Source organism: Pipistrellus hanaki (assembly GCF_964339955.1).
Source record: "Pipistrellus hanaki genome assembly, chromosome: 2".
Taxonomy (NCBI): domain Eukaryota; kingdom Metazoa; phylum Chordata; class Mammalia; order Chiroptera; family Vespertilionidae; genus Pipistrellus; species Pipistrellus hanaki.
Genome location: NC_140504.1, coordinates 67,772,453 through 67,792,934, shown reverse-complemented (window position 1 = coordinate 67,792,934; position 20,482 = coordinate 67,772,453).

Genomic DNA, 20,482 nt, shown 5'->3' with positions numbered 1-20,482 from the left:
CTGCTCCAACCATGAAGACAAGAGGAGAAACAGCCCAGAAATGGAAGACACTAACGATGCCTGGCCACGCTAGCAGTCAGCAGCTATGCGTAGCTGCAGGTTGCCCAGGACTAAAACCAGTGAGGGTCGAACCTGCATTGCCACCATCTGTCCATCATCCAGATATCATTGCTGGCATGTACATATAAGGAACTATTTTGACATTGAAACTGGGTCTCAGAACTGTTAGACACTGAAATTGGGACTCAGACTTTTTGTTTGTTTGTTTGTTATTATATGTTTATTTCTAGTCTGCAGTTGCAAGATTTTTCAAAGAAAAGAAGTGGGGGAAAATATAGTTATAGAGATAAAGAACCAATGAAAAGACTGTCAAACTATAGCGGGAAGGTAAGGGAGGTAGGGGGCGGGGGAGTGTAAGGACTTGTATGCATGCATATAAACATAACTAATGGATACAAGACCCGGGGGGTTATGAAGGCGTATGCTGGGGGGGATAGGAGAGGCTGGGGGGGAGATCAAGGGCGGGGGGAAAGGAGACATATGTACTACTATTTGTAATCCTTCAAACAATAAAAAAATGGGGGAAAAAGGTTGATAAATCTTTTTAAAAAATAAAAATAAAAACTACACACATTCTGTTTGGAACAGGGGGAAGAAGTTGCATATCTATTTTATTGGACTTTCTTCTAGGCGATACATCTTCATGTATCAGATATTAATGTACAAAATGTCAATGGAGGAGTATGTTTGGGATTAGCATCTGTTGGAGGAAGAAGAAAACAAGATTCCACAGAGGAAGAGGTCAAACTGCAATGTGGTCTACTTGGAGGCCTTTTCTGATTCTGAGGAAAGAACTGAGGATATAATGGACACAGACACAGACAGAGACACTGGGGGGTGGGGAGCATTGAGGCATGTTCCAGCAGGCAGGGGAGGCTGGGGGGTGGTCAATGGGGGTTTAGAAGACATATGTACTACTATTTGTAATACTTCACACAAAAAATCATTAAATTTAAAAAGACAAGAGTCCTCTTTGAGAAAAAAAAATGTGTAACATAAATTAGTTATTCTTCAGCCTTGGTAATCCCTGAAGAGTTGTCTGTCTCTAGAGCTTCCTGGCAGCTGGTTTAGCAATACTTTATTTCTGAATAAAGTCTTAGGTGATTCATAGCAGTGTCCACAACAGAATGTTTCTACTGCTGCTGAGATACAGAGTAAATCAAGGTCTGAGAATTGGCCATGGGATTAAGCCTGGTAGAAGTCACTGGTATATTCTTCTTAATGATGAATGTTAAACCGCCTTCTGTAAATTTCAGGCCACACAAAAAGTGTATCTCTTCTTCTATAAGAGTGAAGAAACTGCTTCCCGGATTTTCTCATTGGCTCAACTGGATCAAAAACCATTTTCTCACTGTAGCCTGGGGCATGTCATTCACTGATTTCTTTGGCTTCCCTTAAATGTCATATTTTAAAGTTAGGAGTAGAGTTAGTTTCTACCAAATCATTTAGTTTGTTCGGGGAAAGTGTAGAGACTTGAATGAAAATAGACTCAGTTCCCCAGATAAAGGTAAACATGTATCATGAGGGAATCCACAAATCCCCACAATAAACATGACATTGTTTGGTTTCTATAACTATTTTAAATAACTAATTTATGTTTCAGATTTTTTTTTTCTCAAAGAGGACTCTTGTCTTCTTTAATTTAAAGATATTTTTTATTGCTTGAAGTATTACAAATAGTAGTACATATATCTTCTTTTTCCCCCACTGACTACCCCCACAGCCTCCCCTACCCGCCCCCCCCACCCCCACCCCCGGGCACATGCTCTCAAAGCCCCCCACCCCAGTGTCTGTTTGTGTCCATTATATATATATATATATATATATATATATATATATATATATATATATACCAATCAAAAAGGATATATACACTCCTATGTTCATAGCAGCACAATTCACCATAGCTAAGATTTGGAAACAGCCTAAGTGCCCATCAGCAAATGAGTGGGTTAGAAAACTGTGGTACATCTACACAATGGAATTCTAGGCTGCTGTGTAAAAAAAGAAGGAATTCTTACAATTTGCAACAGTATGGATGGAACTAGAGAGCATTATTCTTAGCAAAATAAGACAGTCATGGGAAGATAAATATCACATGATCTCACTCATTTATGGAATATGTTTCAGATTTTTATTTATTGCTAAATTTAAGCCAGGCACCCAGGATAGAGTAGTAAACTAAACATAAATGTGTCTACTCTCCTTGATCTTATACTTTCAAAAGGGAAGAGAAAATAAGCAAACAAATAAATAAATAGGCTTACAGATGGTGTTAAAAGAAACAAAGAGGTAATGTGATTGATATGAGTGAAGACACCACTTCAGAAATTATCATCAGAGATTACTTCTCTGTAAAATAACCTATTATTTTTCTGTATTTCTCAGTACAGAAATGGAGGAAATGAAGAAGGATATAAAGGGAACAAGGAAAACCAGGAAAGGAAGTAAGATTTACATAATATGGACAATTTTTTAAGCTGATACTGTTATTTTGAAGAATATTAGCATTTATTCTATTCCACTGCCATGAAAAATTTAAAATCTTATATCTGTCTCAGGCCAGTTTGGAGAAAATTGTTATATGTAAAATTACTATATTTAAATGTCTATCAGTGGTCATGAAACTTTGATTAGCCTGAATGGTACTCAAAGCTATGTAGCCAAGAAGGAAGGTGGTGGGAAGGAGAGAGGAGTGGGTTATGCAGCTAGCTGTTTTAAAGATGTACATTTCTATAAAAATATTATAAAAAGCCCAGCATGAAAAGTGGTTAGCACATGTTTATTGAATAAAAGTGTGCATATTAATATATCATAAATAGTAACACCAACAAATATATTGACTACCTAGTTAGTGTAATGCTTTCCCATAATTTTTTTTGTGATTGAAGGGAAATTATGTAATTAAAAGTGATAACCAATTCTTAGAGATTAATGCATAAACATTAGAACCACAAGAGACTGTAAGTGAAGTATATAAAATTATTAAACAAATAAGCAATTTTCTTAAAATTGCTTCTTTTGGTACTTACAAAAACAAAATTTTTGATTTCAGAAATGAAGATAATATTATATCTTGTATAATTATACCTAAATGAAACCCATTCTAGTTTAGTTATATGTGCAAAACCACCACAATAAATTTAAGTGATTTACCCCACTAATGTAGGTGAAAATTGTGTTTCAGAAAATGCACTTTGAGAAAAGAATAAAAAACTATTCTTGAAGTCAGTGACCACATATATAGCTAACAGGAGACTCTGTTGTAGTTAATTTCTAAATATGGTTCCCTAATGAATCACGAATCTCGGTCCTGTGCAGTGCTCTTTTACAGTGGATCTGGGTTGGCCCTGTATAATTAGAATATACAGAGGAACTGATGCTGAGTGACTTTTAGGATTAAGTCATATCAATCCTTGAAACTTCTTAAGATGTTCTCTCTGGAATAAATAAATACTCTGAAAGAATCTTAGCAACTATGAGAATCCAAAGCTTTGGAGAGAGAGAGAGAGAGAGAGAGAGAGAGAGAGAGAGAGAGAGAGAGAGAGAGAGAGAGAGAGTTGATTAGACCCAACTATACTAGCCATTTCAATTCAATCTAGGTGCCACAAATGAGGAAAGAACCTATCTTTTTTTCAACTCCAGTAGAACCCATAGAGAACTGAAAAACCTAACTGATATCCCAAACTGAGGTCCTAAACATATTATCCCAGTCAAAGCCATAACAGGCTTCTCCAACCACTTGAGCCACTCTAGGTGAGGCCCACATTTAATGGAGCAGGTTGGCGCCATCCCACTGTGCCTTGAAAAATAGCTGATCTACAAGATGACCACACATAGTAAATAGTGACTGTTTTAATCTACTAATACTTTGGGGTAGTTTGTTACTAGGGAATATATTCCAGAGCCCAAACTTGGTACTGAGAGTTTTTGTTTTAACAGAAATGCAAAACATATGTCTTTGGATTTGGGACCACATGTTGGGTGTTGGTATGAAAAACCCCAAGGAGACCATTGTGGCTGTGGAAGGATTCTGAAAAAGAGTTATTGGAGGCTGAGAACAGATGGATTGTATTGCATAGTGATAGAAAACTTAGCAAACCTATAGACTGTGGTAGTGTAGTAGTGGTATTTTTAGAATATGTCCACACATTCTTTGATACCCTCCTCTTTCAGAGGTGGAGCTTAATTTTTCTCTTCAAGTGTGGGCTGCCCTTAGAAACTTACTCCTAATGGAATAAGATGGAAAGGTATGACTTCAGAGATTAGGTCATAAAAGAAATGGCAACTTTTCTCTTGCTCTCTTTTTTGAATCACTTTCTCTGGAGGGAGACATCTGCGATGCCTTGAGGACTCCCAGGCTGATCTGTGATACTGACCTTCCCACCAGTGCTGAACTGAGGTTTCCTGAAAATAGCCAAGTGAGAGAAATATCTTGAATGCTGATCTTCTAGCTACAAGCCTCCACTGAATGGGAGACCTCCTGAGTCTGAATCATCCAAGGCACTTCCCAATTCCTTATTTTCAGAAACTATATGAGAAAACAAATTTGTTTCATTTTGTCTTAAGATTCTAAGTTTTAGAATTTTTATGCAGCAATAAATCATATAGAAGAGAATATAAATATAAAGAAAATATATGCATATGAACTAGAGGATCTGTTTTAGCAGGCGTTAAGCAAAATCTTGGAAGTGCCAACTGGTTTCTTTTCATTGTGTGGATATATAGAGATGAGATAAGAAAAACTGCTAATTGTTCTATCTGAATTTTGAAGATATGAAAGAGCCAAGACTAAATTCATATAATAAAAGATTCCCAATTCAAGGAATGGCCTAAGAATAAGGGTCAAATCTAGCACCCTGCCAGGAAAATGGGATGAAATCTGTAGGGAGAGAGAAAGTTTATTTTTCCTGGAGATAAAATGTAGGTTGTGTGGCCATAGAGAGATTTCATTATGCCAAAGATGGCAACAATATTATCTCCAAAACTACAAGTTTCTTCTGCAATGTGACCTCTCTAACTCATCTTTTAAATTCCATTCCCTAGAATCTGGGTTGATTTTGTGACTATCATGCTGACATGGGTATAATAAAAGTGATGCTCCACTGGTCCTGGGAATAGCTCTTAGCTTGGTAGGCAGTTTCCTTTCTTTGTCTATTGGAAGACATATACAATTTAAGGAAGTGATTATTCTGAAACCACCATGCTGTAAGAAAGATAAGACATGTGGAAAGGTCCTAAAGAATGGCATATCCTATGGAAAAAGACAAAGAAGCCAGGAACAATTGAAGCATCAGACATGTGAATGCAGAACCTATCATGGAGGTGGATGCTCCAGCCCCAGGCAAACCAGCTGAGATGTACCATCCACCTGAGCTCACCTCTATAACCTGATCCAAAAATTGAGTAAAATAAAATGGTTGTTTTTAAAGTATAAGTTTTGAGTAATTTCTTAAATAGCAGGAGTAGTTCCACATGACACTTGAGTTTTCCTATCAAGAAAGCACAAAGCAAACCTAGTGACTTGATTCTAAGAAATTAAATATAATAGAAGTGATGCGATGCCAAATTGAACACTTAGTTATAAAAAGACTATAGCTTCCCTGTTGGTGTGCACTCTCACTTTCATTCTCTATTTCTCTCTCTTTGAGAGAAGGTAGCTGTCGTGATATAAGGCTGCCTTGGAAAAAGGAAGCCAACTGTCATGTCATGATGCTACTTAGGCAGCTTATAAAGTAGCCCAAAGGTCAAAGAAGTGTGAGTAAGATTGGAAAAAGATCTCCAATTGAGACACGGCATTTCAGTGGATGCCTGGATGCACACAAGTTGGTTGCTTTTGTCTTTAGAGAACTTGCACCAGAACCACACAGCCATGCAGCTCTCCGATTACTGACCCATAGAGTCTATGAAATAATAAATGTCTGTTGTTTTAAGCAACTAAGTTTGGGCTACTCTGTTACATGGTTAGATAACTAATACAATTCTCTCTCTCAGCTATTTTTTTTTCCTGTTAAGAGGTCTATTTTCTGTTTGTTTTTATTTTAATCTACTTTTTACTCTGCCTGTGTCCTTTAAGATTTTATCTTTTTTCTCTTATCTACAGCTTTACTACACTATGTCAGGTACAATTTTCTTTGTATTTATCTTGCTTGAGTTCACAGTTATTCTGGAATTATTGTTTTCATAACTCTCTAATGATTCAGAAAATTACAACCTTGTCTTTCTGCGTATTGCTTCTGTTTCATTCTTTCTTTGCTTTCTTAGACTGCAACTACACATATGGTAGGTCTTCTCACTGTATTCCTTAGGTTTATGATGTTGTTTTATGCTTTTTTTTACAATTTTTATTTATTGTACTTCTTTCTTTGTGTAATGTTCTGACCTATCTTCCATTCTCCTAATGATGTGTTCATGTGTTTCTAGTCTGTTGTGAAACTTTATTCATAACGTTACTTTCAATTACTGTGCTTTTATTCCTAGATTTTCATTTTCTTAAAAATTATTTTTTTCAGAGCTCAGTTATATCTCTTTGAAAATGTTCACTTATATTAAACTCATTTTGTAACTCCATTATCTGAAACATATTCAGGATATTTTAAAGTCATTGTGTAACACCTGGAATCCCTGGTATATATAGCTCTATTATCCATATCTTCATTTTTAAAAACTATATATATTTTTTTCTGTGTGCCTGATTATTTTGCTTTAGTAGCATAAATTGAATATAATTAAGCCTACTAGTATGTCTTCTTTTTCTCCAAAGGAATGTATGTCTAGGAGAACTAAGCTTCCATGAATTTAATCTAATTATAGAACACCAGATAACTTCAAGTTGGACTTCATTACCCTGTGAGAGCCAGACCATTTCTAGTTCTCTCATTCCGAAAGTGTAGCTCTTATTATGTACTTTTATAGGCATTGCTTCTTTGGCAGGCTCTGCACTCTAATTTTGTCTGACCCCCTGAGATTTGCAAAAGTTCTGCTCAGCTTCTCAACTCACCTGCCTTTTGATATTTTCCAAATATCAGGCTCCTCTTTTTGGAGTTTTTCTTCTTCAAAATCATGGAGTCATCATTTTCTGTTCCTTGTTAGCTTTCTGATATTTCAAGTAAATTTAAAAAATATATATTTCAAGTGTGTTTTCTATTTGTTCATGGTTCACATTTCCTACTCAGAGTGCCAGAAGTAGATGTCTCCTCATACATAGATTTTGTCTTTCAAATGAAGGATAATGTATTTACGTTATTTTTTTGAGGATAATTATTCTTATGATTCTATTTATTTTTTATTTTTTTAAATTCTTTATTGATTATGGTATCACATAATTGTCCTCATGCCCCCATTCCCATCCCAAACCCCTCCCCAGGTATGCCCACTCCCTGTTGTCCATGACCACTGGTTAGGCTTATATGCATGCACACAAGTCCTTTGGTTGATCTTTCCCCTTTGCCCCCACCCTCCCCTACCTTCCCTCTGAGGTTTGACAGTCTAATTGCTGCTTCTCTGTCTCCAGGTCTGTTTCTGTTAATCAGTTTATGTTGTTCATTATTTCCCTTAGATGCGTTAGATCATGTGATACAAGGAATTTCCTTAGGAGGACAAAACCTGAGACAAGCCATAATGGTTATGCTGAGAGGCAAATGAATCAGTCTGTAGTGAGTTCCTTTCTGAGCCAACAGTTCTTTTGAGTCCCAATTTCAATGTCAAACAATTTCTTATGTGTACATGTCAACCATGGTATTTCAGATCTGGTTGGTGGACAAATGGTGTTGATGAAGGTCCAACTGTCTCTGGTTTGGTCCTGGGCAACCTTCAGCAAAACACAGCTGCTGTCTGCTAGTATGGCAAGGCGTTGTCAATGTCTTACTTTAGATGGGAGCTGCTCTTTTGTTTGGAGAAAGAAAAAGAAAGTGTGAGTGTGTCTGTGTAAATATTTGATTTCAGTAAATATTCTCTAGAAAGAAGGAGAAATGTTGTGCACACATTTTGTCCCTGTATTTATTTTTTTTATCTCTTTTATTATATACCATTCATTAAATTTTGTTAAACTGGATAGAGGCTATGTAGATGTGGGGTCAGAAGATATATGGGAAGTCTCTGTACCTTTCCTTCAATTTTGCTGTAAGCCTTAAATTGCTCTAATAAAATAAAATCAATAAAAAAGAACTTTGTTGAACTATATAACTAAATCTTAACCACATTTGGTTTAAAAGAGAGGTATAGAGATGACAGTAGCCAGCTTTTTAGTGTAGAGATGGCAGTAACAAGTTGTGATATAATAAGAGGTGACTTGCTATGGGAAAATAAATTTGTGATTATGTTTTTCTGTCCAAATTCAGGACCACATATATAAAAGGGTATTAAATCATAAACACTGGTGGCCTTAAGTGTAATGGAATTTTTGAAATGCAGAAATGCTGAAAACAGAGATGTACTACTCAGGGTAACCTTAGCGTTGTCTTTTTGTTTGTTTGTTTTTCTGAGTGAGGATGTTCCTTGCTGATACTGATTATGGTTCAAGCACCAAGAAAACCTAAAGTGTGTAAATATACTCTTAAAAAGAATACTGTGATTATGTGTAAATTCTTCCTAAATAATGATTAAAGGAATGTTGGACTAAAAAGAAATAGAACCTCTTTGTACCCCAAGTTCTCCATCTACCCAAATCCTATGACCAATTCTCAACCTTTTGTCTTATCAAAGCCTCTGTGATATCAAGTCTGAAAGACATTATTTAACTTGGATTGTATTGTATCTCATTCTCTTATTTTTTCTCTTGTCTCCTGGTCTATTCCTTCCGAGTGGTCTGTGCTAGTTTGTACTTCCCTGTTGCTATGCCACAAAGTGTGGATTTCTTTTTAATTCTCTCTTTGGGTAATTTCATTCTGTCCCCTTGTTTGTACCAACTTACCTAATATAGAATTCCCAAGTCTAATTCAACTTTGTCCAAACTTTTCCCTTGAACCTCAAATTTATATGTCTTGCTTGGGCATGTGAAAAGGACATTCAAATATAAGTGGCCAGATAGAATCATGTATTTAGATTCTATCCTAACTCTTGCCAAAGTTATTTTATCCCAAGTATTTTCCATCTTAATGAATGAACATTTTCATTAGTTTCTCAGTTGCTTAGTCCTAAGAATCATCCTCATTTTATTTTTATTTTGAATATGTCACATCTAGTTATTCTGTCCTGTTATCTTGTTTTATTTTCCTATATTTTTATTTCCTATATGATTGAACCTAGCAAACTCTATAAATTCTTACCATTTTCATAGCTACTACCATAATTCAGGACTCCCATCAGCTATTTTCTTAAGTAGAATATCATTATGGGCTCCCAGTTTCCAGGCCTACTATCATGGTTTAATCTCCACATAAAACTCTTTTTGAAATGAATGTTTAAAAAAATCAGTCATATCTGGCATTGTTTGTATCCTTTCAACATGTTCCACAATAGAAGTAGAAATATCCAAATTCTTTTGTATAACTAACAAAGCCTTATATTATCTGTCTGCTATAACTCTCTGACATAATCTTCTACCATTTGTCTATGTTTCACTATAACGTAGCTACTTTGACATTAATTTTGTGTCTTAAACAAGCAAGCATTTTTTGGCCCCCACGTCTCTGCATTCATTGCTCCCTTTTCCTAAAATACTTTAATTGCAGATTTTCATAGAGTTGACCTCATCACAGGCCTTATTTTAAATATAAACTACTTAACATGTAATTCAGTGATCTTGATACAGAAGAAACCATGATGTGCTGAATATGGTCTACATCTTGATTTATATGGTGAACGTGCAAAATTATGCCCCCAAAATGATGGAGTAATGTCTTTAGTTTTAAAAACTTTTATACACATTTTGGTATATATTTATATCTCACTAAAATTTTTTTAAAAATCTATTCAGAAATCCCCCATGACCACCTGTCTAAATAGCTTGCCCAAGCTCTATACTTTTGAATCTATACATTTCTCAGCTTTATGTGCTTTGTAGAACTGCACACTTACAGAAGTCATCTAACATATTTAAACACATCGTTAGTGTGTCTTATCCAGATAGAATGTAAAATATTTAAGAGATGCATTCTGCTTTACTTTTATACCATTATATTTTTAGGACTTTGAACAGTCACTGGAACATAGAAGGAACAATATAAATGTTTGCTTAAATTAATAAAAGCATAGGTTTAGTATTTTTTGTTCATTTTGTAGCTATATGAAATACATATAACATTCAGAAGGATATGGCCACTCTGATTAGACTTCTAAGAAATATGGTCACAATCCATTAATTCCTTCTGTTCCCTAAAGAAGGAAAAAATGTTACATAATACATATGTGCTATGTATTATGTTACATGAGATCCGCATGTAAATTTCTTTCATGGAATTTTTTTCTCCCTTTTCTTAGTTTTGCTAATTGAAATTCTATTCATTTTCCTTTTGTAGCTTTTTTATAAGCCCACACTGTCTCAAACATATATTGTAGTTTATTCTTTCAATTGCTCTCATGAATATTGTTTCTCCATCTGGCCTTAATTAAAGCTATTTGGGTACTGAATACTTCCAATTTAATGAAAAATTTGAGAAGAAAAAATGGCCATGTTTATCTTTTATTCCTTGAGTTCCTCATAGAGCTATGCACATAATAACATTAATGATTATTTTAATCAAATTTACTAAAAAAAAAATCTCAGGCAGATTGGTTAGAGGTAGGACCTTTTATGATTAGGAGACAGTAAGTAGATCAGTAAGAAGAGGGCTTAATTAGGTAAGAAGGTCATTAGTGCAAAGTCCTCCTGTCTTACTTTCCTGGCAGTTGTTTCCACTCTGTCATCAGTTTCTCATGTCAAAATTTACTAAAGCCACAAATCTTATCATAACTCTATTTCTTAAAACATTCTAATAGGTAAACCGTACATTCAGAATCAAATAGAAGTTTCTTGAAATGTCACATCAGAGTTGGCTTCTATGGTCTACACATCCTCTCACTACCATCTCATTATTCACATGTAGCCTCAGAATATGTCATTTCACTTTATGCTTATAGGATGTTCCATAAGTGGAGAGCACTGTTATTTTCCTCTACCAACTTGGATTATCCATTTTATTCTTAAAGAAGCAATTCAAGTGTTATATCCTCAGGGAAATTCTCCCTGACTTTCTTAATTCAATCAGGGACCCATGCTGTGCTGAAATAGTTTGAGGGAAAATCCTACCAAAGACCTGCCTACTGTAGTTTTTTTTTTTTTTTTTTAATTTTGTTTTATCTGATTAAGCCACAAGATTGCAATCCCTTCCTCAGAAAAAGTCTCTGTCTTGTTCACCTCCATATCTCTGGTACCCAATGGGAGTGCTTAGAAATTAACTTGGCATGAAAACCCTTTTTGTTACTAAATAAGTGGGTGAATAAACAAGGGAATAAATAGATGGATGAGTAAATATGTTAATGGGTGAATAACATATTAGTTTGAGAGGATAGGTGAAATCCCTTAAATTTTTTAAAGAAAAAAATGAAAATATTCTTGGGAACTTATTGCCACTGTTTCTTACACTGATTTTGACAAATAGGAAGTAATAAATCTGAGTGATCAAAATATACTGAAAGGGAGAATAAACCTAACATGAATGACCTGAGACTAAGTAATTATTGATAGTTTAGGGACCCTGGGAGATGAGTGTTTAATACACTCAATTGCTTAGCCATTCTTTTTTTATTGTCATTTATTATTGGTATTCCTATATCTGGTATATATTACAGATGCAAAGTAAAGGAGAGAGACAGAGACATTGTGGCACATTCAATGTCAAAAGCATATTTTGAGCTCATGTTACAATCTTACAAAGGCATTGTCAAATATTGATATCCTGAGTCAGCATTATTTCCCTGACCCAGGATACCAATGAAGTCTCTGTTTTTCTTAGACAGGATGCCAGTTCTACTTGAACCAAAGGGAAATCCTTAGTGCTGAAAGCTAATTGAGGCATTGCCCTCAAAGCCAGCTGCTCTCTGCTGGGCTTGCATGATATTACACTAAGGCAGCCCAGATAACAAATATTGCAGCTAGCTGATTGACCAAATGATGGCTTATTCATAATAATGTTTCAAGGGGAACATTTTTTTTTTGCCATCTATACAGACAAATGCATGTCCAATAATTTTCTAAGTGACCTCTTTTGCTGGAACTTTGGTAACTAGCAGTCTTTAGGTAATAATGATCTAGAAACTAGAAACAAAAAAATGATAGTACAAAATATAATTAAATGCTTAATTAATATTGCCTACAAATCTAGAACATCTAATAATCTAATAGAAGTTTTTGAAGTGAGGACAGCAGAAGAATAAGTGAAAAGTATGCAAGTGTGGTAGGAAAATAATGAAGGAAAGACTTCTGGACAGACCAATTTCAGAATAATTCAGTCACAGGACACAGGATCATATAACTGTGGCAGCCATCAGAAATGGGCTTTCAGAAATCATAAGAACATGATTCCACTGATTTATCTATCTCCCAAGACTTGAGGACAGAGTGCTGTTTAACAGGACAGAATGTATGTTCTGTCATCGATGCCTTTATTCCATGGGGAAGGCAGTATGAATGCAGGATCCAAACAGGAAGAAAGTCTCACTGACAAATCTAATTGAATAATTCTTTTGTTCCATTTCCCATTTTAGAAGAAAAAGTGAATAACTCAGGTTACAAAGAAATATTTTCATTGTAACTCAAGTTAATTAGAAAATTAACTAAAACAAAAATTCAGAAACAAAAATGTACATCTCAGCTTAGGACAAGAATAATATAAAACATACAGAACTTGATCTATACTGTGCTACACGCTTTACCTACACAAAGATTTACCATCAGTTACTTGGTAGAAAAGATCCAGGGGATTATGTAGAAACTCACAGTTTTTGTATCTGTATAGTGAACTGATTAGAATCCTTTTCACAAGTGTAGATTTAGATATCAATATCAAGAAGCTCTTTTATCAACTTTGCTAACTTCTGCAATAAAAATACTACAAATGACTTGCTATTATATATATTGTACTTAATTCATCTGAAAGGACTATACATATCTAAGCACTGAAATAAAAGTTCTGTTAGGTGAAAGTATTTGGATAAGTAGTAAATGGGTTAAAAAAACATAATAAGCACAGTGACGTGCCTGTTGCAATGATTATTACAAAATTACATCTTGTTCTTCTTTGTGCCTTCATATGATTTATACAACATGAGAAAAAATTTCTTTGTGATTTAACTTATAAAAATATATTTATATAGTGCCTTATTTGATGAAGTTATTTCACACATGTTAGTTTAAGAAACAAATAACCATTGAGCGAAACAACTGTCAGCCTATTACTCAGAAAAAGACTATGTGTTCTTTTTTTTTAAGCTGCAGCTATGTGTGAAGTATCATGACACATCCTGCAAATAGAAAAAGATAATAAACTACCTAGTCTCAAGGATTTATAGTAAAACGTATAAATAATTTATTCACATTTTATAAAACAAACAAACTCTGAAGTTAAGGGAGATTTTATTACTCAATCTCAAATAATAAGAAAAACAAACATCAACTGTGAAATTCCCCTGGAAAGTAGAAGAATAAGGGTTTTATTTCAACAAGAGAAGACAAATGTGTCTCACTGAGCAAGGAAAGGAAGCTGAAGAAAGTAAAGAATAAGAAGAAGGAAATAATGACCATGTGGGAGAAAGGCATTAAGAAGGATTAGAAACTGAAATTGCCACATCACCCTTATATATGAACCCTGTTCTAATATTCCTGTCCCTACCTTCATTCTTTTTCTTATTAAGAAATAAAAACATAAAGCAAGACCTTTCCTCTTTAATTCCACTCCTATAATTTTCTAAAACACTACAAGGTTCAATAAAACTAAGCATTGCATGAAGACAAAAAGCAGATCAATTCTTATTGGGGAAACAATCACCTTTCGATTCCTTTCCTGAAACTCCTTTATCACAGAGATGGATTTTCTTTATGTCCTAAAAGCCATTCTAGGAGAAAAAGCTTCCAATAACATTTAAGAAAAGACAATATTAATCCAAAACTAACTGTGATTTAATTGCTGCACATTTGGTCCATAATGTTTGAAGCATCAATTATCTCTTTTGTGAGAAAAAGAGTGAATTTATGACCCATGACAGCAAAGACCATCATTTTCCTTTCACAGCCATCTGCATGAACTTATTTTTCTTACTGGATCCTTTAATGATACTTCTTAATCAGATGTTCAAACCCTTGAATTTTCTTAAGTGCCAGTTCTCTTTCTCACCTACACCCTCACTTCCCCTACAATCCATAATCTTTAAAAAATATTAATTCTGAAATCTCCATGTAAGAACTTCTGATTATTATGTTCTGTAGATGGCCTTTCCTGTTTCTTTCACTGTCCCCAATCATCCTCTATGCAACATATGCTAATTAACTTCAGCCTAAAGGATAACACTTCAAATTATGTCTTATAGAAAGTAATTTTTGTTATTGTCCATTCTGACAGCTATGAGGTGGTACATCGTTTAAAACAAATGTTTTGTTTGTAATGTTAAATTATAGGGCATTTAATAATTAGTGAACTTATTATAATACCAAAGTGATTAACAGTTTAAAAACCTGTTGATGTAGGATTTTTATCACCTGAATTAAATAAATGAAGAAATGCGCTCCAATGTGGTACATGTGGATATAGGATAAAAAGAGTCTAGCTTCTGTTTCTATTTACTTTTATTTTTAAAATGCATTTAAAACACATTATGTTTAAATTTATTGTACAATTGACATAAAATATATTCTCTTCAGGTATAAAACATAGAGATTTAACATTTACATATCTTATGAAGTGATTACCATGACCAGTCTAGTAACCATCTGTCATTAGGATATTATTGATTATATTCCCTATATTGTACAATACATCACATTCCCGTGATTTATTTGTTTCATAACTGGAAGTTTGTACTGTTAATCCCCTTTACCTTTTTTTTTTTTTTAGCACATCTCCCCCAACCCTTCCTTATTTATTAATGTATATATTGGCACTCATTCCTTCACTTGGTTTGTAGTAAATGATGTATGCATAATTCTGCAGCAAGTATGGGAATAACGATAATGCGGCCAACTTTATAAAAACAAGACTCATAGTTGTGAAATCTTTTGCTTTTGTTATTGTTAATCCTCACCCACAGGTATTTTTTTCCATTGATTTTTAAAGAGTGGAAGGCAGTAGGGAAGTAGAGAGAAAAAAGAGAGTAGAGAGAACATATACAGTGAGAAACATTGATGTGAGAGAGACACATCATTCAATTGCCTCCCCCATGTTCCCGGACTTAGGATCAAACCTGCAACCCAGGGGGAAAAGGGTACATGTTTGATACTTTCAACAATAAAGATTTAAAACAAACAAACCCTGCAACCCAAGTAAGTATCCTTGACCAGGATTCTAACCTGCAACTCACTGGTGCTAGGACTGACAATCTAAACACTGAGCAATGCTGGCCAGGGCTAAGTATTAAAATCTTTACAAAATTTTGGAATGTTATCAAGTGTGATCATGAACATATTTTTAGTACACAAATTTTCATAAGATGATTCTTAGCAAAGACTTTAGAAGAGGTATTAAACTCAGAGATAAAAATAGTTTTTTCATTTACAAAAAGATGAGGATTTCTGCCGAAACCGGTTTGGCTCAGTGGTAGAGAGTCGGTCTGCGGACTGAAAGGTCCCAGGTTCAATTCTGGTCCGGGGCATGTACGTTGGTTGCGGGCACATCCCCGGTAGGGGGTGTGCAAGAGGCAGCTGGTCGATGTTTCTCTCTCATCGATGTTTCTAGCTCTCTATCTCTCTCCCTTCCTCTCTGTAAAAAATCAATAAAATATATTTTTTAAAACAAAAAGATGAGGATTTCTAATTCTTTTATGTTACCATACCAAGTAGCTATGGGTGGGAATCTATTTTAAAAGTATATAATTTGTCCCTTAATGGACATATTGCTATGTCACAAAATGTTAAACCAAAATTTTCAAAATTACTGAAAAGTGATTCACTGCTAAATGTAATTATTTAGTAATCAGGGGTCTTTTGTTGCCTCAATAAATAAAATTTAGAAGTATTTTTGGAATCCCATTTACTTGTTTTTATTTTTTATTTTTAAGATTAATATTTTGTCTGTATTTCTAATAAACATGAAAATAATATTTAAATGTGTAGGTAGATAACATGAGCAGTAATTATTTTTACTTTATAAGGTTGTATAAATACAAAGATGTAGGGGAAACATGAATAAAATTATTCTAAAGTAATGAATAACTGTAACTATAAAATTTATCAACTCAAATTCTTCCCTTTTATATCTATTAAAAGACCCTGGGCATCAATTCAGCTGTTTAATTCAACAATGCTTCTGAAGTGCAAGCTAGTCTCACACTCCAGGGTCTTACCATCTAAACCTCAGTTTCCACTCAGAATGCAACCCACAGCCTGTATAATATGCTTTTCTTCCTTTCCAGCTTTATCACTAAGTAACCTAGGCATACTGAGCTGTTTGTAGCACCCATGAACTCATGAACTCTCTTCCCATAACTTTATGCCTGCCATTTTTAAAAAATCTCACATGGACTTTTCTAAAGACCTTGTTCTTCCTAACTAATCATTCAAAGACTCAGTGCAGGTAGTACCTCCTTCAGAACATAAAAGGATCTATATGACGGGGGGTTGGGTGGGGGGAGAGGGGGAGCAGTTTTAGCAATATTGACTATATTTTCATTTTCTAAACAAAGGCCCAGATAAATGCCCAAAGTGATTCAGTAATCTACTACATAATTCAGAGATGTTTCTAAGACTCCTCACTAGTTTCTAACTGTAATAAAATTGGATACAAGGAAAATTTTATTTTATATTCACTTACTTATTACAAATGCCTTAGCATTATTTGTAACTAAAATTAATTTTGGAAGATAAAAAAAGACTGGATTGTTTTTGTATTAGCTCTTAAAATACTAATAATCAGATATGTTTTATTTCTATGGTTTATTAAATACTTCCTACAACATCTTTAAAGGGCGATTAATATTTATAGTATTGTTTATACAAGAGCAAAGCAAAAATATTTAAAGTTTAAATTTAGTAACTCAGTAAGTTTAAATTTAGTAACTTACTAATTTAGTAAGACATGTTTTATAAGTCAATTAAGGTTTAAGTCACTTATCATAGCACAAACATAGAATTTGTCTTCTATTGAGCAAATCAGAAGTATTTTTTATTGGAAGTTTTGCAATGGGGAATTTTAAAATGCAAATATATCTTGAAGATTTGGCAAAGAAAACTTCCAGTTTTGAGTTCCAGATATATGGCATGTTTTCTTTACTACACCTCGTTCTCTTGATGTTAGTCAGTTGGAGTTTGATTTTCCCAAGGTTAAATCTAGTACTTCAATTAAAAAATGGTTTTTGGTAAAGTTCTAATTTGGTGGGGGTTTTTTTTGTTAGGCAAGTTAGGGGCTCACAGCTGGTGAACTCAGCAGCAGTGTTAAAGATGTCCAACTGACAGCTTAGGCCCACTCCCCGTGGGCTCCTGGACTGCAAGAGGGCATAGGCCGAGCTGAGGAATCCCTCCAAGGACACGAATTTTGTGCACCAGACCTCTAGTAAGATTATAATAAAACTGAAAAAATTCCTATTAGCTGATTATGTATAGTCATCCTAATGTCATACACAACACATTACACATGTATTTGTGGTGATGCTGGGATAAGCAAACCTATTGTACTATCAGTTGTATAAAAGTACATCCAGTACCTTTTCTATGTTTAAATATGTTTAAATACTCAAATATTTACCATTGTGTTATAATTGACTACACTATTCAGTGAGTAACATATTGACAGGCTTGTAGCCTAGGAGCAATAGCCTGCCCTATATCATATAGGTTCAGTATGTAACTATCTAGATTTGTGTTAAGTGCACACTGCATGATGTTCTCACAATGATGAAATAGCCTAATGATGCATTTCTCAGAAAGTATACCTGTCATTAAGCAGCACATGACTGTACTTACATAACTACTCAGTCAATTATGAATCTTCCTCAGTAGTATTCTCTCTTTTTTCCCTTCTCTCTGGAGGGATATAAGTTTGATTAGTGGGGCTAAGGTGGATTATTTATTGCCTTAGCATTGTAGAAAAATTTTCTTTCTGTCATTCTTTTTTATCTGCTCTGGCATCTACCAATAGTAACTCATTCTGCTTGTTCTCCATCATTGTATGTGGCATCTATTGCTAATGTCCATGGTCCTCCCATGACTTTCAGCAGCCAGGTATATGACTCCTTGTGATCCATATATCTTTGGTTCTGCTCACTTACTCTCAGGCAGTACCACACTCTCTGACTGGACCTAGGGAACTTACATAGGCATTCCTAAGCAGTGATGAAATCAAGGACCCTCTGAATCTGATTCTAGCTCTTCCCTTTGACCCTACACTTGTACATTGTTAGAATAACCACTCAGTATTTAGTCTGGCCATGGCTTACTCTAAGAGAATCTGATTTCCTGTGCAACAGGTGGGAAGCAGGGCACAAGTTCCACCTATCTCAGATCACACCAAACTTACTCCCATATCCACTTTGCAGTCTGCCCAAGAGAAGATATTAGATCTTTTCTAAGGGACTAAAGAAACATCTAAAGCTTTAACCACATATTTTCCAAATCTCCATCTCTCTCCACCTGATTGGTCCTACAGTTTTCAAAATTTACTGAAGCAGGAAAATGAACTTCTATATAATTCATATATATTTCCTTTCTGATGTGGTTTAAGTGGTATCTTTCTTTTCTGAGATTGCTTGGAAATAATATTATGAAGCTTGGAAATCCTTTATCTACAAAAATTATAATATTTTAATAGATTCTCATTTATATCAAGTATGCTCTGTGTTTTAAAAATATGTTCAGAAATTTAATCAATTCTTTGCTTTAGCCTATGTCAACCCCTTCCACAAAGTAATAAATACCATTGATTCACTGGGCAAATGTTAGGCTGATGAAAAATTTAATAATAATAAACCTACTTTTTTTGGTCAGAAATAATAATACTGACCTTTAATCCTAAACAGTCTAAGATGTATTCATACCAAATAAAACAGTATTTTCAATAGTACTATGGTGAGACCTGGCTAAACCATTTATAAACCAATTAAAGTAATGAGTAAAGTTCTTAATATTTCAGGGAGCATATTCTGATCTGCAATTTATCCAAATCTAGACAATAATATGCTTACCAACATATGCAAATATTTTCTTCTTAAAACTTAAATTATGCTCTATTCTTAAATAGAACAATAAATTCTATTACAGCCAAAACATGAAACTTTCAAAAGTGTTCTTATTTCAAGTAATATTAAATACAACTGAATTATATTGTAGCAAAAAATTATCCAATAACTCCCCCAATACAATGGTTGTTTTTTAAATAAAACACAGTACTTTAACAGTATGTGTTTTGTATCATGCTTCTTTATTACATCCGCATTTGAAGCTTTAATCATGGGATGAGCATGACCATCTAGGTAAGTGACTTAATTTTTAAACAGAGCATACAATGTCATTGAACTGAGTTTTCATTTGCTATGCACTATTAATTGACATTCCACACATCTTTTTACAACAACAAAAATTGAAAATTGATCTGATCTGACCTGACTATATTTTCCCTTGGATTGATGATCTTACTGTAGATATCAAAGTTTTCCTTAAAGACTCTGATATCTTCTAGTATTTTAATAGTATTATGTGGCCATCATTTATGTTGTCTGTCTTGGTGATAATCAATATGAATTGGGAATGAGCCAACTTTCTTATCATTAATAAGAGATTCCTTAATTAGGTTGTAGCTGTGGTCAATACTGACATTCACATTTAAAAAAAAAAAACATTTTTCAAAATTTTATTTCCACACTTTTGCTTTAAATACTTAACAGAATCAAGCTGAGTCCTGTAACTCATCTACCTTCCTAAAGTAAAAATGTGAAAACAATCCTGGGGTATAGACTTATTGTTTAAGTTTGTTTCTTTCTCTTTCATCTTTCAATAATTACTTTCTGGCTTACTAAGTAGCTCTGTTACATTAACCACTCATTCTAAAACTGTCCTTTTGTTCTTGTGAATTGCCTTATCCTTATTATAAGAATGAAGCACAGTCATTTATCTGAATCTTTATCATATTATTTTCAGTATGTTGGAAGGGTAAGTGGCCTCTTTTGTTCTTTTCCATCTGTAACACATATGCCATCACTTGTTCATGCCTGGAATGTATTTTCTAAAGTATTACTTTACTAAATATATCCTTGAAAATAATCTCCTAAGTAAAGCCAAACAAATAACCATATAAACCTGCCAATT